Source organism: Spea bombifrons, chromosome 8 (genome assembly GCF_027358695.1).
Source record: "Spea bombifrons isolate aSpeBom1 chromosome 8, aSpeBom1.2.pri, whole genome shotgun sequence".
Taxonomy (NCBI): domain Eukaryota; kingdom Metazoa; phylum Chordata; class Amphibia; order Anura; family Pelobatidae; genus Spea; species Spea bombifrons.
Genome location: NC_071094.1, coordinates 17,048,043 through 17,067,398, shown reverse-complemented (window position 1 = coordinate 17,067,398; position 19,356 = coordinate 17,048,043). Strand labels below are relative to the sequence as shown.

Sequence of the window (19,356 nt, the reverse complement as noted above, 5' to 3'; positions counted from 1 at the left end):
GAAAAAAACAACCCCAAACAACCAGGCAAATCTATGCATAGGTTGTATTGCTGTACTCAGGGGATGTTGCTGAACGCATATTGGGGTGTTTGACAGTGACATATACCAGGAGATATACCTGAAGTAAAATGTGTGTGAACTACCATAAACATTGGCAAAGGCTGGTGGAAAGAGTTCAAATATTTAAAATACCCTGGAGTGACTAGCTTTTAAAAAAAATAAATGTTTTGATAGGGTAAATTGAACTAGCAGGGTTTAAAGATGTCCCAAATAAGACATGGGGGCAAGATTACCAGATTTCAAATAGCAAAGCATTACTTGTACTTATTGTTCTAAAAATTGCAAAAGCAGAAAAAACATAAAAACATTGAGTATTACTAAACTCAGGACGAATAATAGAATCTTATAAGCTGGTTGAGAAAGTTATTTTTTAACTTTTTTAAGTTTAACTTTCACCATATTTTATTATATTTTCTAGGAAATTAGATGATATGATAAAAAATGGTATCTAATAAAAGCCCTTGTTTTGAGAACTAGACAGAAGAAAATTAAAGCTAAACACGTGCACCGCAAGCATGTTAAAAGAACATTGGCAGAGTCTCGTTAGTGCTCCATGCTCTAACATAGAAGCCCCCTGGCGGAAGTACTGGCCAGCAGCAGCGGAGGTTGTCTACAAGCATCGCGCAGATGTTCACCGGCTGCCTGAGAGGAGGATCCCCCACAGCGCTGCAGGAGACCGGGATCATCCTCTCTGGCAGCCAGTGAACATCTGCATGATGCGCGCAGGCAACCTCCGCTGTTACCCCATAAGGGGGGTATAAGGCATATCGGGGGGGCAGAGTGGCTATAGGGGGTATAAGGCATATCATATCTGGGGGGCAGAGTAGCAAGCCATGGGGCAGATGTGCATAACTGGGCGGCAGGTAAGCAAATAAAAGGAAATAAAAACAAAAACATGCATTTTCTCAATCATAGTTTTTATTAAATATGACAAAATAGTTTACATGTGAATTAAAAATTATTCATAAAACTTTTTCTTATAGGGTAGTCTTATATTCAGGCTTTCTTTTTTTCTAAATTAATATTCACATTTTGGAGGGTCATCTTATAATCAAATTATTTTGGGTATTTTTCCTATACTCTTGCTACAAGTATCCTTGGGAATATGGTCCATAAAAACGTCCATCTTTGCCAATGTTTGTGAACCATCAGTGAAAGTATACATTCCATCTGTGAACTTTGCCTTATTAGTAGCAACAGTGTATCTTGGCTCTGCACTTAAACAATTTGATGAAAATGTTGACTGTGTTTCAAGGAGAAAAAGAAAAAGTTGAAAAGGAGAGAAAAACCCTGTTTGCTCGATTATAAGACGAGGTTTAAGACAAATGCTCTGAAAAATATCCCTTGTCTTATATTCAAGATCGTCTTCTAATCAGACTTCAAATAGAGGTCTGACTGCAGGGGACCTGGATCCTCCTCTCTGGCACCCTCTGCTGCTGCTGGCACTTTCTCTGGGGGCTTCTATGACCGAGGGCCGGCATCACATGACCTTCCGGTGCTCCACCATAGAAGCCCTGGCGGAGGTGCCGGCAGCAGCGGAGGTTGTCTGTGCAACGGTACAGTGATTGCATGTACCCTGGGATGTCAGGCAGGGGGCGTAACTAGAAACCACTAGGCCTTGATGCAAAAATTCCCGAGCCCCCCAACCTCAACAGCTAGTCTGTGCCATCATTGCCCCCCCTCCTTCCAGCATTTGTAAACACACAAATTATACACTTACTCATACTCACTAACACACATACCATCTCACTCCACTGACACATTCATGCTTGCACACACACATCCATGCTCACACACACAAAAGTACACATTCTATGCTCACACACATACACATGTACACATCTATGCTCACATACGCACGTGACCCCCGATAGCGACCCCTGCGTCTCCTTTTTCCTGTCTCGCCCTTCTGACCTGGACCGCACAGATCAAGAGCCCTTTCAAAATGGGGAGACAGGAAGATGGAGACGCCAGTGTAGTTACACCAGTGATGGCAGCATAGTGAAATTGTACATTTGTTCTGTTGTGTTAGTGTCTATATATATAGTGTTTATATCTTAATCTCATGTGTGTTGTTACTGAAGTAATGAAGTCCTGATTTCACTTCTTGTCTATTATTTGCTTGTATCCTAATTGTCTATGTCTGTGAGCAAACATACAAACACACACACACACACACACACACACATATATATATATATATATATATATATATATTAAACATTCGAATACACAAAATACATGTACTAAAATACTGCTTTTGTATATAATGTGCTTGTTAAAATTTAAAAAAACTAAATTTTATTCAAATCTAAAGAGAACCATTAAATGTTCGTTGTAGCCATAGAAATAGGTAGAATTCTTAACAGGTTAAATAATGGGAAAACAAACGACTACTCACACACTCAAATAGGATTATCACTACCAGCTTTGCACTGAAAAATAAAGAAAATTAAAGGACATAGGTGTTTCAGAGGTATAATCTCAGAAAGTCCAGGAACTCTCCATGTTTTGTTCAGAGACTCCGGGTCTCTTCGGGTCTCTGGGTCACTACTGCAAAAAAACTCTGGGTTGCAGGAGTGGAGTTGGGGCAGGCCCTACTCCCCAACCACTTCTCCTCCAAAAATGTTGTGTGTCACATGACATCGATGGGACCACCCACTGTCGTCAGTGGGACACCCCATCCGCATCCAGCAATACAGTTCTCTGGGTAGCAGGTTCACAGGTATGCCAGCAGGGAATGAGTATCTCTTGTCCCCAAACATTTTCATATATTATTTTGTTTAGTCCAAGCGTCATTTAAGGAGTCCATAAATTCACTACCCTTCTAGGAAATGCTGACAAGATTATTAAGATATATATATATGCCTTCATGGTGTAATTTTAGTAACAACATGTACAATGATGCCTACAGTTGTTTACATAAAAACATGCGCTTGCAAATAAATACCACACAAGGCACTCTTTATAATAAGTTTAGCTATCTCCTTGAATTTTGCAAATACCCCACATTCATAGGTTTTCTGACATTTTTGGAAAATTTAAAAAACAATATTGGAACATGTACATAGTGTTTCAAGTATTTTTTTCTTTTAAAATGCTGCGGTTTTGTTTCCTTTGCAACAGTACAGAAGCCTAGTTATCCGAAATGAAAAGTATATTGTTCTGAAAAATTCTGGGCATCATACTAGGAGAATTGGACACATTTAAAGCAGCCATTTTAGTGCCAATCGTGGCCAAATATATAGGAAACTTTATTACTGCAGGTTTATTATTGCCCGCATGTTGTTTAGAATTGCTAGCACGTTATATGATAAGTTGCACTAAAATTATTTCTGTAAGCGGATTAAAAAACGGACTGAAACATAAAACTGTGGCAAATGAAGTCTTGTTTATTAGTCACAACAAAGACTACAAACTGGGATATGGAGTCCCCCCAACTTATGTGGCATTCCCTCTCCCGAGGACAGCTTCTGAGTAACCGTGCACTCAGCGTACAGTTAATGCCCAGATCATCCTGCATCTGGCGTGACACGTGGGTCCGAGGGGCAGGCTAGGAGCTCAACTAGCCATCCACCCCCCAAAAAACAACAGAGATCAAGCTGGGCCACCTCACCCAGCTGCTATCACGAAGGATCAACGGGGCATTATCACAATTTGCCGCCACCAAAGTCAACTTCTGCCACAATTCAATAAAATCCTGCATGTCCTTGTTGAACAGATCTAACCCTATATCTGACACATGAATCCCGTCTTGAAAAGGTCTCTACAGCTAGGACGGATATGGGGTCTGCCCAAACTAATGTAAACTCTGGCCATCTCAGCAGTAGCTTTTTGGTTTGGCTCTGTAATCGGAGTGAGTCGACTGACTTACTGGATGTCAGGACGTTACCCGCGATATGTAAAAATAACGAGATCCTACTAACCTCAGCTCTTCTCTGTATGTCCTAATGTGCGCAGCATGTCTTTCTGGGTCATTCCTCTTTTATTGAGCCAGTGAATATTCTTGTGTTCCAGTGGAATTCCCAGCTACTTCCCTTAAGGTCTGACAAATCTACAACCTCCTATATGCTGTGCAATAAATCAATAGTAACATATGCATGAAAAACACAAATTCTTTTAACTGCAAAATTTGTCAAAAAAAGTTGCTATACATCTCTTTAAACTATATGTAACAAATGGAAGAGCCACTTTAGCTACTAAGCTGTTGAAGGAAACATTGAAGATTTATTTGGATAAGAGTGACCTCCAGTGGCAAGAAACTAAATATGTTAGGAAATTAATTTGATTGTTTCATATAAACAGGGATTAATTACTGACTATATTATTATTCTTATTCTTATTACTGTTATTATTATTATTGTATGTATATAGCCAAAACATATTCCACATATGCATTTTTTTAGAGGGGTTGTCAGGGACAACTTCCATCTGATGCATGAGCTAATCAATGGCCTTGGAATTTTTAAGACTATGTCACAGTTCAAATTGTTTTCGGTTTATTTTTTTTAAAGAATGTGTTTTCAGAGTACTCACACTTTATTACCTTACTTTTTCTGTAAATGGGTTGTAAGGGACATAGGAGCGTATCATTGACACCATCTGTTAATTTGTGATGCCTAAACTACATGCTTTGTGATGCATGAGCTACATTGTTGTACCCATCAAATGCCTTGGAATTTATAAGATTATGTCATAAGTGACCAGACAAGTTCGTTACATGCAGACAGCTAATGTTTCACATCTTGCCATTCAATAATTGTAAATGTCTAAACAGGAGGGCAACTAAAGTTAAACACCTTAATGCATATGGTAGCTGAGTATAACATGTAACCACTTCTTGACCAGGGGTTTTTCCACCCTAGAGATTCATTATTTTTGCCATTTTTCTCGAATTCTGATTCACCATTTTATGTTACGTGTACCCACATCAAGGACAAATAGAGCATATTTTGATACTGTGATTTAGTATGAGCAATTTGTAATAGTTATAAAATAATATATTGTGCACAAATTTCCACAAGGAAACAGTATCAATATTACTGAGCCAAGTTGATTTGTATACAGAAAAACAAGCATTTGGTACTCAATCAGAATGTCAATTTAAAATGCATCTGTGTGTGGGGGGGCATTCTGCTGCAATCTTTTACAAAAAAATTGAACTTAGATGATTATTAGGGATGATTTTCCCTATTCAGAATTTTCTACTGAAATGCATTGCTCTGAGGGTGGCATTTTGATCCCATATTCTAGTGCAGGGGTGTCCAAGTTTTTTCTGCAGTGGGCCACTTCATCAGAATTGTATACGTGCGCGGGCCACACTCATTTTTCACTGTGACAAAAAATATGTCCTTTAATAAAATATGCAGATTAAAATAAAGTAAAATGACACAAAACCTTTACTCTTCCTCTCACTGATTTCTGGGCCTAGAAAGTTTTGCAACTACAAATTCAGGATTCCCTAGATTTATTCTAGGGATGAACTAAAATGAAAATTCTGGACCAAAACATTCAGGGTTCACTTAGCCAAAACCGAAAATGACCCCCACCTTTAAAAATAATAATAAAAACTCACATTTTTAATAAAAGTAGGTAACACACAACTGGACAAAATTAGCAATATGACTTGGCAACCAGTAAATGCTGCCAACCCAGGCAACCAGTAAATGCTGGTACCTAGGCATGATGGGACTGTGCTCGCTGTGATTGCTGTTAGCAATCACACTCCTATCATGCCAAGTCAGCCAGTACATGCTGGTACAGGGTGTAATCATATATTGTGAAATATGTGTTTTCCGATGGTCTTGGGCGACCCCTGCGAAAGGGTCGCCTAAGACTGTGATCTTCTCCATCATCTACAGGCTATCCCAACTCTGGACTAATTTGAATGCTAACCATTTATAGTGATTTTCTCATTACTTCTCTGTATTTACTCTTCCTTAAAGCTGCTCATATAAAATATGCTAATACAAATGCTTATTTGGAACTATTTGGTCTCTTTTTTGAATTTTGAGCTATTAGATTCCTCTATTTTAACAGCTGCTTGTATATTTTACTTAAACATGTAAACACTGTGGCTCTTTGTTTGATGATTAAAAGCTGGCTTGCTACTTCAATGTTATATACACGTTTAATGGGGTAACAAAATTCACTGAGGCCTAGTTTACTAGCTTGTAAAGGTTTGAGAAAATATTGTGATTACCTTCACTGTGGTCTGGGTATGTTTTCTTAGTAAACAACAACCAGACAGCCTATATAATATCCATGGGCATTCTATAACTTCTATAACTCCATGCATTTACAGAAGATTTAGAATGTTTTGTGTTGATTTATAATTTTTTACCCATGATGTTTCTTTTCCTCTTTGTGATCCCACCTCTTTGTTTTCTGTGTACCATAAAAGAGGATATTCTATTTGATAATATTGTAAGCTTCACATAAACAGTACTCTAGTACCAGTATTTCAATATCTTCGAGAGGGATATTTTCCACAAGAGGTTGGACAGTTGTTGTCAGCACTGACTGAATACCTCCGTGAGCCGATACCTTGATGTTTGAAATTATGTCAAGTAAAGTCATCAGATGGACCTGGCCGTGAGATGGATGCACCTGCCTGATTGCTAATGATGGTTATAAAATAAACAATGAGAAGTCCTTCAAGACTTGCTGTCCATCAAAGATTCTGTAGCTGTCTTTTTATCAGGCATTGTGTGCTTTTTGCAATTATAAATGCATGTGCAAGTGACAAATCTTCCTCAATATATACTCACAAAAGTGTGGTCCCACTCATTCACATAACTAAAGGAAACTTATAACCCATGCCCCCCAACTGTCCCAGTTTAGGCGGGACAGTCCCAATTTTGGGTCTCTGTCCCGCCATCCCTTCCTCTGTCCCGCTTTGCAGGGGCAGAGGAAGGGTGAGACCAGGGCCGGACTGGCCCACCAGGATACCGGTGTCCGGAAGAGGCTTTCAATCCCGTTTGCTGCGAACAATAATGACAGCAGTATAATAGAGAATTGGGAATAAGCTTTTGCCTTTTACCTCCTTACTAATACATGCGATTTTGTGGCTCATTACATTCTGAATCTATGGCATGACCAATGCTGTAAAAATGTACCAAAGGTACAAGTCTCAGGGTTAACATACCTTCTCTTGCAGGGAAACATGAAATGCCATAGTTAGGAAGCGTTAATAAGCAGGCATCCTCCAGATAAACAATTGTTTCTTTTTCTGTAGTTATTATTTCTCAGTAATTGGCATAAGGAACTCCCTCCTTAACACTTTGCACCTTCCACTGTTTGTGTCAGAACATTAATTATAGCATATTCAAATTTAATGACACAATGTATTTGAAACTTGCATGTTGTTTCTTGCAAGATGGGGGAAGCAATTTTGCACCACACCCTTCACTTCCTGTTTAGTGGTTTGTTCTCCATAAGCCTAAATGCAATCTACTATGTGCAGCTTGTTACCAGCTCGCTGGTTAAGACCTTCCACCCCCTTTTTTGTTCATTGTCCCCCACCCCCACTATGCTGCTTACCTTGGTTTTTTCCGAGCAGTTATACACCTGCCAAAAGTATTTGCTGAAGAGCTCCTTGCTGATTGGCTGCCCATTGATGTAAATCCGTTCTCTCACCTGCACGTTTATAAACTTAAGAGTAGTCAGTAAAAAAAAAATTGACTCAGTTTTGAGAAATATTCATTAATGGACCGGTTCGAAAATATTTGCTACAAAACGTATATAAATCTCTTGAAACAAACAACCAAAACAAATCTTAAGGCTCTGCACTGGATTAATAAATTAATTTCTCCAAAAAATTATATAAAAACAACATAAAAAATATAAAATACCGTATTTGCTTGATTATTAGATGACCCTGATTATAAGACGACCCCCCAAAATTTGAATATTAATTTAGGAAAAAAAAAGAAAAAGCCTGAATATAAGACTACCCTATAAGAAAACAGTTTTTACTAGTAAATATTAATTCACATGTAAACTATTTTTTTCATATTTAATTAAAACTATGATTAAGAAAAAAGGCGTTTTTATTTCCTTTTACTTGCCAACCTGCCCCCAGTTGTTATTATTTTATTATTATATAGCACCATGAAATTCTGTAGCGCTGTACAATGGGTAAACAAGATATAACAAGAAGTATTTAACATAATAAATTGACTTACAGAGACAACAGATGAGGAGGGCCCTGCTCAAACGAGCTTACAATCTAGAGGATATTCCTTTTAACCCCCTATATGCCACTCTGCCTCCCTGATATTCTATTTAACCTCATATATGCCACTCTGCTTCCCTGATATTCTTTTTAAGCCCCTATATGCCACTCTGCCTCTAGAAGGCCCATATACCCCCCATATGCCACGCTAACCCTCCCCCGACTTACCAGTGCTTCCCTAGACTTCCTTGGTGTGTAGTGGTGGCAGCCGGTGAAGGTCTGCGCGATGCGCCCAGACAACCTCCACTGTTGCTGCCAGCATGAATGAGCGCCGGAAGGTCATGTGACGCCGGCGCTCCGTCATAGAACCCCCCGCAGAAATGCCAGCTGTCGGTGAGGAGGATCCAGGTCCCCTGCAGTCTTGTAGTCAGACCACTATTTGAGGTCTGATTAGAAGACCACCTTGAATATAAGACGATGGGCATTTGCTCTGAAAAAACCTTGTCTTATAATCGAGCAAATACAGTAATAACAATAATAAAAAAAACGTTTCCATTTCTCTGAAATTGTCACCCTTCTTGAAGTCCCCACGGCTTCCAACACAAACAATCAGACCTTTCCCGGGAAGCTATCATGGGAAAATAATTTGCTACATTCAAAGGAGTGGATCTGGTGAAATTCTGGAGGATAAAATGTATCCGGGACACGCGCCCACTTACCCGCAAGTCACTGCTTTCCAGGAAAACCTCCATGGCTTTTAACTGCTAGGCGGGGTCATTTTGCTGCTGCCGTTTCACATGCTCCAGGTAACTGGCGTTGGTCTGCAGGGCAGGGCAGGTTCATAAAGGCAGGGTAATCTAGGTAGCGAGGCCCAGCTGGATGTATTGACTAGGGCTCAACCCAGGTAACAAGGCACACCTGATCCTTGTAATTGAGTTCTGAATGCTCCAGAGGGCGGAGGGTGGCCACTAGTGGTAGCAGATTTATATACCACAGGTATGAAAAAGCCATGGTTCAGGCAGCGAAAAAGTGGTTCCTGACAATTGGTCAAAAGAATTTCCTAAAAATCTGCTGTAAAGCCCCAACCACACCCCTAGCCACACCCATTTTTTTCATAAAAAGTACCCTGCTGAAAGATATCTAATTATGAGATGCCAAACTTTCTCACACCAAAATTCGGAAAAAATGCTGCCTCATGTGCCAAATGGAGGGTGACTCAGATAGGTTGATAGACCACATATTCTACAAGCCGATCTACTCCAGCATCCCTCATGAGAAGCATTTGTGAATCTCAAGAAACCCAAGAACCTACCTGGCACTCGATGAAGACTTTTAAAAGAAATGTAATTAGAATCACTGCAAACAAAATTGATGGATCTTGAAGACCATTTCATCCAGAGTCCATGGGGTGCTGAAGCCTAAAGGACATAGTCACTCAAGTCCATTACTTTGATCACTCATATGGGCAGCTGCCCGTCATTGGATGATGGCAGAGGAGGACCATGCCGGTGACCGATAGAGTTGCTCGTACGGACCTTTAACTCCTGATGGTGAAACTTGGCCTTGGGAGGTTCCAGGAGTTAAAGATCCATACGAGCAAATCTATTGGTTACCTGCAGGGGCCTCCTCTGGCAAACTTTTGAAGGGTAGTTGGAGAGTCCCGATATTTGGGCATTATTCCGTTCCGGATAGCTGCCTATTGTCAGAGGTTCGCTAATGTCGCTGCTGCGCTAAGCAATTATTGTAAATTTGTTTAAAGTGACATTAAACTTTATTTTTCACTCAAAAGAAAATGATTAAGCAAACTTTACTCCTAGGAAAAGATAGCTTTTCATAATGGTTATCTAAAGTATCTGATTAAAAAGCCATTGTACTTACCTAACCACCAAATGCTTCCTGCGGCCTGCTTCCTCTTTCCAAAAGTATGCCAGCAGTGTTCACATAGACAGTTCTCTTCCATCTGGGATGAACCAACACCTTGATATGGACACTGCTGGCCTCCATACTCAAAGAGCGAGGGAGTAAGCAACGGAAGTGCTTGATGGTAAGGTAAGCAATATGTAAGCACATCCAGAAGCCCACTTGTGAACTGTCAGAAACGTACAAACCTGCTAGTTCTTCTGTTTCTGCTTTCCATATAAAATAAAGAAATGTTGTTTGCAGTAAAGAAAAAGAGTAAGGAGGGTAACTGGAGTAATAAGCAGCTTACAGAACATCTATTTGTAAATAAGACAGCATTGTGTAGCCGATGGAACCACAAACGGAACATCAATCATCAGTCAGTAATTCTTATATCCTCCCACTTTACCACCAGACACCAAGTACAGTAAACCATGGACTTCCCCACCAATGGAATAAGGAAGTCCTAAGCAGTCTTTAAGGAATTACAGACCAACCCACTTAGTTACACTGCTCTTCCATAACTACCAACAGCCCAGAAATTGCTTCGACACACTCAACCACCCAGCTTATGCAGATTTTGCATGTACACACCTTGAATTGAGTGCTATGTATGTATAAACACATTCAACGCTCTTTTCCCCCTTTTTTAGGTGGATGCAAAGAAGAACTAAGTATTGACAATCCAATTAACAAAGATCATTAGCAAGGATAACATTGGAGAAAGGAGTCAAGATATGGCCACATAAAATGACTCAACTTTTAATCGAATACAATATTATAGTCAATATGTACATTGCGTTAGCAAGTTCCTTTCTAATTTGTTAAAATGTACAATTAGTATTGTTTTAAATAAAATAGGAATAGTTGCTTGTTTATTTGTTTTATAGTTTACCACTCACCTAAATTCTACATGATTTTAATCTTCAAACTAAGAGTGACAATCTGACTAGTAATAGTGATGTCACATATCAAAGAACGTGTTTGCGAGTCAAATCAAATACATGTATACGAGGGCAACTACTCAACGGATCCGTGTTACATGTTAAGATGTTCACTCTGGTTCTGTAAACCTGCATGAGATTCACACCTATTGCATGCATATGGACACATCATGGAGGACACTGAATCATCCACACAGTTGTCTAAGCTCCTATAAAAAGTAATGCTTTCGAGAAATTTCCTCTGCCAGGTAACTTCGTCTTATGTTCGATGACTTCAGGTTAAGAAAATTGAAGTGTCTTGCAAATTCCTCATCTATGTAAAATAAGTTTTACTTGATAGATAAGGGAATATAAATGTTTACTTTACCATTATGTAATATCTTGAGACATTGTGTAAATGTCTTTTAAGTGCTTTATAGACCTTTTTGCATCATTCTTGTGTTTTATGACTTACAGCTACCTATTTGAATCAATTTATTTTCAAAATGGTTGGAAGATTTAGTATGTTACATTATTATAAGCATTTATTGGAATTCACTGTATTTGCCACAGTAGAATATATGATTAGTAGATCATAAACAGCTCTGAAGTGCTAAAATAAGCTTCTTAGGCCTGTTCCACCCATACCCTCAGTTTTGTTAAACTTACTGTGATGGTCTGACAGGGAGACTAAATGCTGAATTGTCCAAAGTCAGATGCCCTACTGCCAAGTGAAGAGAGAGGCTGAGGTCCACAGGTTAAACCACATGAAAATCTCACAAGTAGGATAATAAACAAGACAATGAGTACATTTGAACTTTAAGATTATATTATTTATTAGAAAAATATCTGTAGTTGAAGGTACCACCTAGCATAATGTGGCTTTTGATATTCTCTACAAAAAGCCTGGTCAAGTACATTAAGTAGGACTCTAGAGTACAGAAAACGCCCTCTGGACTCACTTAGAGTCATCCTCTAGCACTCAGGACAGGAAAACCCCCTGTGGGGGAAACCTCTGGGGATCCATGGCTAAAAGGACTGCCCATCCCTCTAGGCAATAAGAGGTTAGTAATTAAACAGAGGTTGCAAGCACAATTGTACTGGAAGTAGAATGGACTTGCTGAAGGTGGCTCTGTGGATCTTATTATTATACAATTGGAACTTTATAACTTGTTCGGATAATGTTGAAGAAAAGATGATCATCATGCTTGCTTCTAAATGGGAAAGCAACATAAAGTTAGTTAGAATAACAGCTTTATGTACTAGCTACTGGAAAAAAATGACTCCTTTAGAATATAGAGCTACAGAGGGAATCTTTATATTAACTCTGTACCCCTCTCTGTTGAGTCACGTACCACTACAAAACGTGTGTCTTTAGGGATGTTAGTGTGTGTATGTATGTGTTCCAGGGTATGTTAGTGTTTGTGGGTATGGCATGTGTGTGCATATTTTAGCATGTGCTTGTGTCTGGATATCTGTGTGTTAATGTAGCTGTCCCTTCTGCGATCAGTGCATGGATCTACCATGCTCTTTTGCATTTAAGAACTCAAGCCTTAACAGACAACGTAAAATGAGCGCCTTCCTTACCTGGTTCTACCTGCATCTCTCCTCAGCGAGGATGTCATGTAAGGTCTCTTGCCTCACCATTTAAGTGACTTGATGTTTCTGAGTGTCCTGCGGTGTACTGAGCACTATTAGAAGGTACCACGCCGCTCGAAATCCACCTGTCGGGAAACTTACTGTCTATCGGGTTCCTACAACGCCGGTCCTTCAAGTATTACATTATAATTATCAGTGTCTAGGTGTTTGTGTCAGTCGCTTGGTTTGTGTTAGTGTGATAGTGCGTCTAGTTCTATTAGTCTGAGTACCTGTGTACACTCACCAGGGAATCTGTTTGGAATTTTACAAACTAAAGCCTTTACAGACATCCCCGTCTGTAAATCCTTTAGAGTACTTGTCTTCCTAGATTTTATCAGGTTCCTTCAACGCTGGTCCTCCAAATGTTACACTATACACATTTTTGTCTAGGTGTTTGTGGCTTGGTCTGTGTTAGTGTGAGTGTCTGTAAATGTTAGTGTAACATCCCTTTCCGCAATCAGTCTCTGGATCTGCCAATTGCCACGTCAGCCATCGCCGACAGGCACTCACCCAATGAATCTTTTTTGCATTTAAAAACTCAAGCCTTTACAGACAAAGTAAGACGAGCACCCTTCTTACAGGGTTCTAACTGCACCTGTCCGTGTCTCTTCAGGCTATGAGTGATAATTTCATGTAAGGACTCTGGCCTTACCCTTCAGGTGATTCTTTGTCTCTGACTATCCTCCGGTCCTAAGGGTGTATAGTACTGAGCGCTATTATGAGGAACCAGGACAGGTTGAAATCCACCTGTCTTGAAACTTTCTCTCTATCAGGTTCCTGCAATGCTGGTCCTGCAAGTATTACACTATACGTGTTTGTGTCTAAGTGTTTGCGCTAGTAGCTTGGTATATGTTAGTGTGAGTGTCTGTGTGTGTTAGTGCAACTGTCCCCTCCGCGATAAGTCTCTGGATCTGCCAATTGTTACATCTACCATCGCTAACAGGCTTTCACCAAGGGATCTTTTTTGCATTTAAAAACTCAAGCCTTTACAGACAAAGTAAGACGAGCACCCTTCATACAGGGTTCTAACTGCACCTGTCCACCTGTCCGTGTCTCTTCAGGCTATGAGTGATAATTTCATGTAAGGACTCTGGCCTTACCCTTTAGGTGATTGTTTGTCTCTGACTATGCTGCGGTCCTAAGGGTCTATAGTACTAAGCGCTATTATGAGGAACCACGACAGGTCGAAATCCACCTGTCTGGAAACTTACTGTCTATCAGGTTACTGCAACGCTGGTCCTCCAAGTGTTACTGTAAGAACTTACCTGCCTCTCAGGTCCCGCTCCGTGGCCGGTCCCACAACGCTTCCTCCTCAGACGGCTTCCCGGGCAGCGAGTACCACCGCTACCTGGTCGGCATCTTCACCGCGTGGCCGAACACACGGCATACAGGTAGCACATCTGTAACGTGTTCTTATAACCTCGGGTGACCTCTTAATGCAGGACACACCTCAACCTTTCCCTGTTTAAACCTGGACTTCCTCTTCTGGGTCACCCTTTGGTTGGTGTATTCTGCTGTTTTCCTGTGCGAGTTACTGTGACTATTTCTTCGTTTGACCTGGCTTGCTGACTTCGCTCCTGTTTTCTGATTTGGCTCCTGTTCTCTGATTTGGCTCCTGTTCTCTGATCATTGGTATTGACTCGGCTTGTTTGACTACTCTTCTGGATTTCATTCGGCTTCCTGCTTTACTGGTTACCAGACCTGATTCTCGGTTCCAGCACTCCTGGCTACTCCTGGTTCCTGTTTGCCTGGCTCACTCCTCCATCCAGGGTCCTCCTCATCCAATCGTTACAGTTACACTGTACGTCTTTGTGTCTGGGTGTTTGTGTTAGTATCTTGGTATATGTTAGTGTGAGTGTCTGTGTGTGTTAGTGTAACTGTTCCCTCCGCGACAAGTCTCTGGATCTGCCAATTGTTACATCTACCATCGCTAACAGGCACTCACCAGGGAATCTTTTTTGCATTTAAAAACTCAAGCCTTTACAGACAAAGTAAGACGAGCACCCTTCTCTAACTGCACCTGTCCACCTGTCCGTGTCTCTTCAGGCTATGAGTGAGAATTTCATCTAAGGTCTCTGGCCTTACCCTTCAGGTGATTCTTTGTCTCTGACTATTCTGCAGTCTTAAGGGTGTATAGTACTGAGCGCTATTATCAGGAACCACAACAGGTCTAAATCCACCTGTCTTGAAATTTACTGGCTATCAGGTTCCTTCAACGCTGGTCCTCCAAATGTTACACTATACAAAGTTTTGTCTAAGTGTTTGTGGCTTGGTCTGTGTTAATGTGAGTGTCTGTGTATGTTAGTGTAACATCCCTTTCCGCAATCAGTCTCTGGATCTGCCAGTTGCCACGTCAGCTATCGCCGACAGGCACTCACCCAGGGAATCTTTTTTGCATTTAAAAACTCAAGCCTTTACAGACAAAGTAAGACGAGCACCCTTCATACAGGGTTCTAACTGCACCTGTCCAACTGTCCGTGTCTCTTCAGGCTATGAGTGATAATTTCATGTAAGGATTCTGACCTTACCCTTCATGTGACTTTTTGTCTCTGACTATCCTGCGGTCCTAAGGGTGTATAGTACTGAGCGCTATTATGAGGAACCAGGACAGGTCTAAATCCACCTGTCCGGAAACTTTCTCTCTATCAGGTTCCTGCAACGCTGGTCCTCCAAGTGTTACACTATACGTGTTTGTGTTTGTGGCTTGATCTGTGTTAGTGTGAGTGTTTGGGTGTGTTAGTGTAACATCCCTTACCGCAATCAGTCTCTGGATCTGCCAATTGTTACGTCTGCCGGCGCAGACAGGCACTGACCGGGGAATCTCATTTGCATTTAAAAACTCAAGCCTTTACAGACCACGTAGTTTGAGCACCCTCCTTACAGGGTTCAATCTGCACCTCTCCACCTGTCCGTGACTCTTCAGGCTATGAGTGATAATTTGAAGTAAGATCTCTGGCCTCATCCTTCAAGTTACATTTTCTACTTGACTGTCCTGCGGTCCTAAGGGTGTATAGTACTGAGCGCTATTATCAGGAACCACAACAGGTCTAAATCCACCTGTCTTGAAATTTACTGCCTATCAGGTTCCTTCAACGCTGGTCCTCCAAATGTTACACTATACAAATTTTTGTCTAGGTGTTTGTGGCTTGGTCTGTGTTAGTGTGAGTGTCTGTGTGTGTTAGTGTAACATCCCTTTCCGCAATCAGTCTCTGGATCTGCCAATTGTTACATCTGCCATCGCTAACAGGCACTCACCAGGGAATCTTTTTTGCATTTAAAAACTCAAGCCTTTACAGACAAAGTAAGACAAGCACCCTCCTTACAGGGTTCTAACTGCACCTGTCCACCTGTCCGTGACTGTCCAGGCTATGAGTGATAATTTAATTTAAGGTCTCTGGCCTTACCCTTCATGTGACTCTTTGTCTCTGACTATCCTGCGGTCCTAAGGGTGTATAGTAGTGAGTGCTATTGTCAGGAACCACAACAGTTCGAAATACACCTGTCTGGAAACTTTCTCTCTATCGGGTTCCTACAACGCTGGACTTCCAAGTGTTACACTGTACGTGTTTCTGTCTATGTGTTTGTTATAGTGGCTTGTTCTGTGTTAACTGCCCCTTCCGTGATCAGTCATTTAATTGCTTTATATGTCAAAACTGCTCTAGGCAAAAACATATTACGTTTATAATTGTAAAGTTGCAAAATCTTTCCTTTATATAGACCCTTCTATGTGCATGTGCAGAAAACACTAGTTTTAATTGGAAGTGCTTTCTTGCCATTCACTGGCAAAATGTTACACAATGGAGAAGATGGTCTGCTGCAGCTCCTTACCTAAACTGAAATCAATACCTAAAAGAAAACTTGTTTGCATACAATTCCAATAATTTTCACATATTTTTTAAACTCTATACGTATTTTTGCTGGGTTGTATAAACACGTATCCAAACATTAATCAAAAGCATTCAATTAATACTCTATTATTCCCTAAAATGAAAAACAATTTTAGCTCTTTCTGAGAAGAAAACAAAAAATGAATGAGAAAGCTGATTAATGTGGATAAAAAGGCCACATTTTTTTACAATGTTTTAAGTAAAAATCAGAGACAATAAGTGGATTTTTTGCCACATTAACCAGCTTACTAGTTCAATCATTTAAATGTAGCCTAACACTAAAATATAATATATTTCATTCAAATATAACTTGTCCCCGTGGGCTTCCCAATGCAGGCCACCAACTGCCAGGATAACACAAAGCTGTTCACTTCAATCGTTCCACTTACTTTCAAATATATCTAATATTATATAAACAAATTCCATTGGTCATGCAAGAGTTAAGCAAAATCAGACATTTTAAATATAAGACATTTTTGCGCCCTAATGGAAGACTAGAACTTAAATAAGAAACTTTCGGCAAATTTTATCTAAAGTTTTGAATTTGGTCATATTGTCAATACCAAAAATAAAGAAATTAGGTTTTTGGGATTGGAGCTTGGTTAGAATGCAAAATTATGAGCAAATTGGCTTCATTTGGCACAAATTCTGACAAATTAAAAATTATTTATCATTTTCCACATTAAATGTGTTAAAAAAGTAAATGATATATACATACATAAAACAGAAACATGAAAATACAAAGTAAGGGTGAAAAAAAAGCAATAAAAACAGAAAGTAGGGAAATAAAAAGCATAAAATGGAAAAACAGTTTGAAATAAACAATAGAGAATAGAAAGATATATCAAAATATGTGAGACTTCCTACCAGACTTTCACCAAACAGTCAAGAAATGCATCCAATCGAGACGGCTCCATAAAATTAATCAATCATGTATACTTTGCATTGAGCGTATGTGTCATAGATATAGATATTTAAATATAGATATATATATAGTATTGTAAGTTTTCATGCTGATGTGTGTGTATGTCTGCTGCTGATTTGGGTGTGTAACTGTTTGTTATTTTCCGGTGATGTGTGAGAGAAAGATTACTGTTAGCTCACTGATGTTGAGAGTCTGCATTATGACTTCACTGCCTAGCATCACAACTCTAGCAGGGAGGGGAAGCTAATGTGGAAAAAGGGCTATATTTTGTATACATTGTTAAATGTATTTATGGACATATTAAGCCTTTTCTGAACATTATTCAGGTTCTTTTGTATATTGGAGACCCACTATCTCCATAATTTAAATGTAGCTTAGCACTAAAATCAAATATATTGCAATCAAATATAAATTATCTCCTGAGTTTCCGCAATGCAAGTCACCAACTCGTCCTGGACTTTTAGTGAAACACAAAGCTTTTCCCTTCAATCATTCTCCATACTTAAAAAAATAAATTGTTGCATTTTTCAAGTCAATGATATATACATAAAATGGAAACATAAAAATACAAAGCAAGGGGAAAAAACAATCAAAACAGAAAGTAGGGGAGGCAGAAAAAGCAAAATAAACTATAGAGAATAGAAAGATTATCTCCACAAAGGTGAGACTTCCTACCAGACTTTCACCAAACAGTCAAGAAATGCATCCAATCGAGATGGCTCCATAAAATTAAACAATCGTGTATACTTTGTTTGGAGTGTATGTGTGTGTGTGTATATATATATATATATATATATATATATATATATATATATATATATATATATATATATATATATATGTGTGTGTGTGTGTGTATATGTTGCTGTTTTGCATGTATGTATTTTGCTGATATGCATGTGTTCGCTGCTGTTTGTTAAATGATGTGTGAGAGAAAGATTACTGTTAGCTCACTGTAATTGAGAGTCTGCATTATGACATCACTGCCTAGCATCACAACTCTAGCAGGGAGGGGAAGTTAAAGCTGATTAATGTGGAAGAAAAATGTTTTATGCAAAGTGAGTGAATGTATTTTGAGCATATTAAGACTTAAGAAAAACATTTTTAGCAGGGAGGGGAAGCTAATGTAGAAAAGGGGCTATATTTTGTATACATTGTTAAATGTATTTATGGACATATTAAGCCTTTTCTGAACATTATTATTATTATTATTATGTATTTTGGAGACCCACTATCTCAATAATTTAAATATAGCTTAGCACTAAAATGAAATATATTGCAATCAAATGTAAATTATCTCACCAACTCGTCCAGGACGAACATCAGACCCATGCCGCAGGCTGTCTCCGTGGAGGAAGAAGTGTCAGCAGGTGAAGAGCAGAGATCGTCCAGGTGAGTATCCAGCCCTACAACAATGCTGAACCCTTCTGTTCTAGAAAGCCCCAGAGGCCAAAACGAACTGCACGGGGCAAGCTAAAGTGAAAAGCCTATCCTTAGAAACCATGTGGTGTAGTGGAGGCAGGGAATGGGCAACAGAAAGTTGCGGTACATATATATATATATAAATATATAAACTGGATGCCCTCCCCTTGTTCCTGGCGCGTCCCTCCCTGTTGTTTCGTTTTTTGTTTGTGTGGTTCCTGTTAATTAATTTTTTGGAGACGGTTCGTCAATAGTGAGGTGGAGGTACGCCTCAGTAAGTTGTATTTTTTTCCCTAGAGCAGGGTCCCTTTGATAACGTAATGTAATTTATGCCAGTCTGTCTGCCAATGTAGGCTTACGGCAGGCGGGAGTAATGTCGGCATTGGTTACAGTGGCTTGTTGCCATATGTTTTATGAATATTTTAA

General features: G+C 39.6%; 2 long non-coding RNA genes across 2 annotated transcripts; both read right to left on the bottom strand.

Annotated features, from left to right (window-relative positions):
• Positions 1 to 11,869: 11,869 nt before the first annotated feature.
• Positions 11,870 to 12,747, bottom strand: LOC128502824 (uncharacterized). Its single transcript, XR_008355169.1, has 2 exons — positions 12,646 to 12,747; positions 11,870 to 12,272 (listed from the first exon to the last, which is right to left on the bottom strand). It is a non-coding gene; the product is annotated as an uncharacterized LOC128502824 (long non-coding RNA).
• Positions 12,748 to 13,581: 834 nt separating this feature from the next.
• LOC128502825 (uncharacterized) lies at positions 13,582 to 16,046 on the bottom strand. Its single transcript, XR_008355170.1, has 3 exons — positions 15,569 to 16,046; positions 14,616 to 15,108; positions 13,582 to 13,640 (listed from the first exon to the last, which is right to left on the bottom strand). It is a non-coding gene; the product is annotated as an uncharacterized LOC128502825 (long non-coding RNA).
• Positions 16,047 to 19,356: the final 3,310 nt, after the last annotated feature.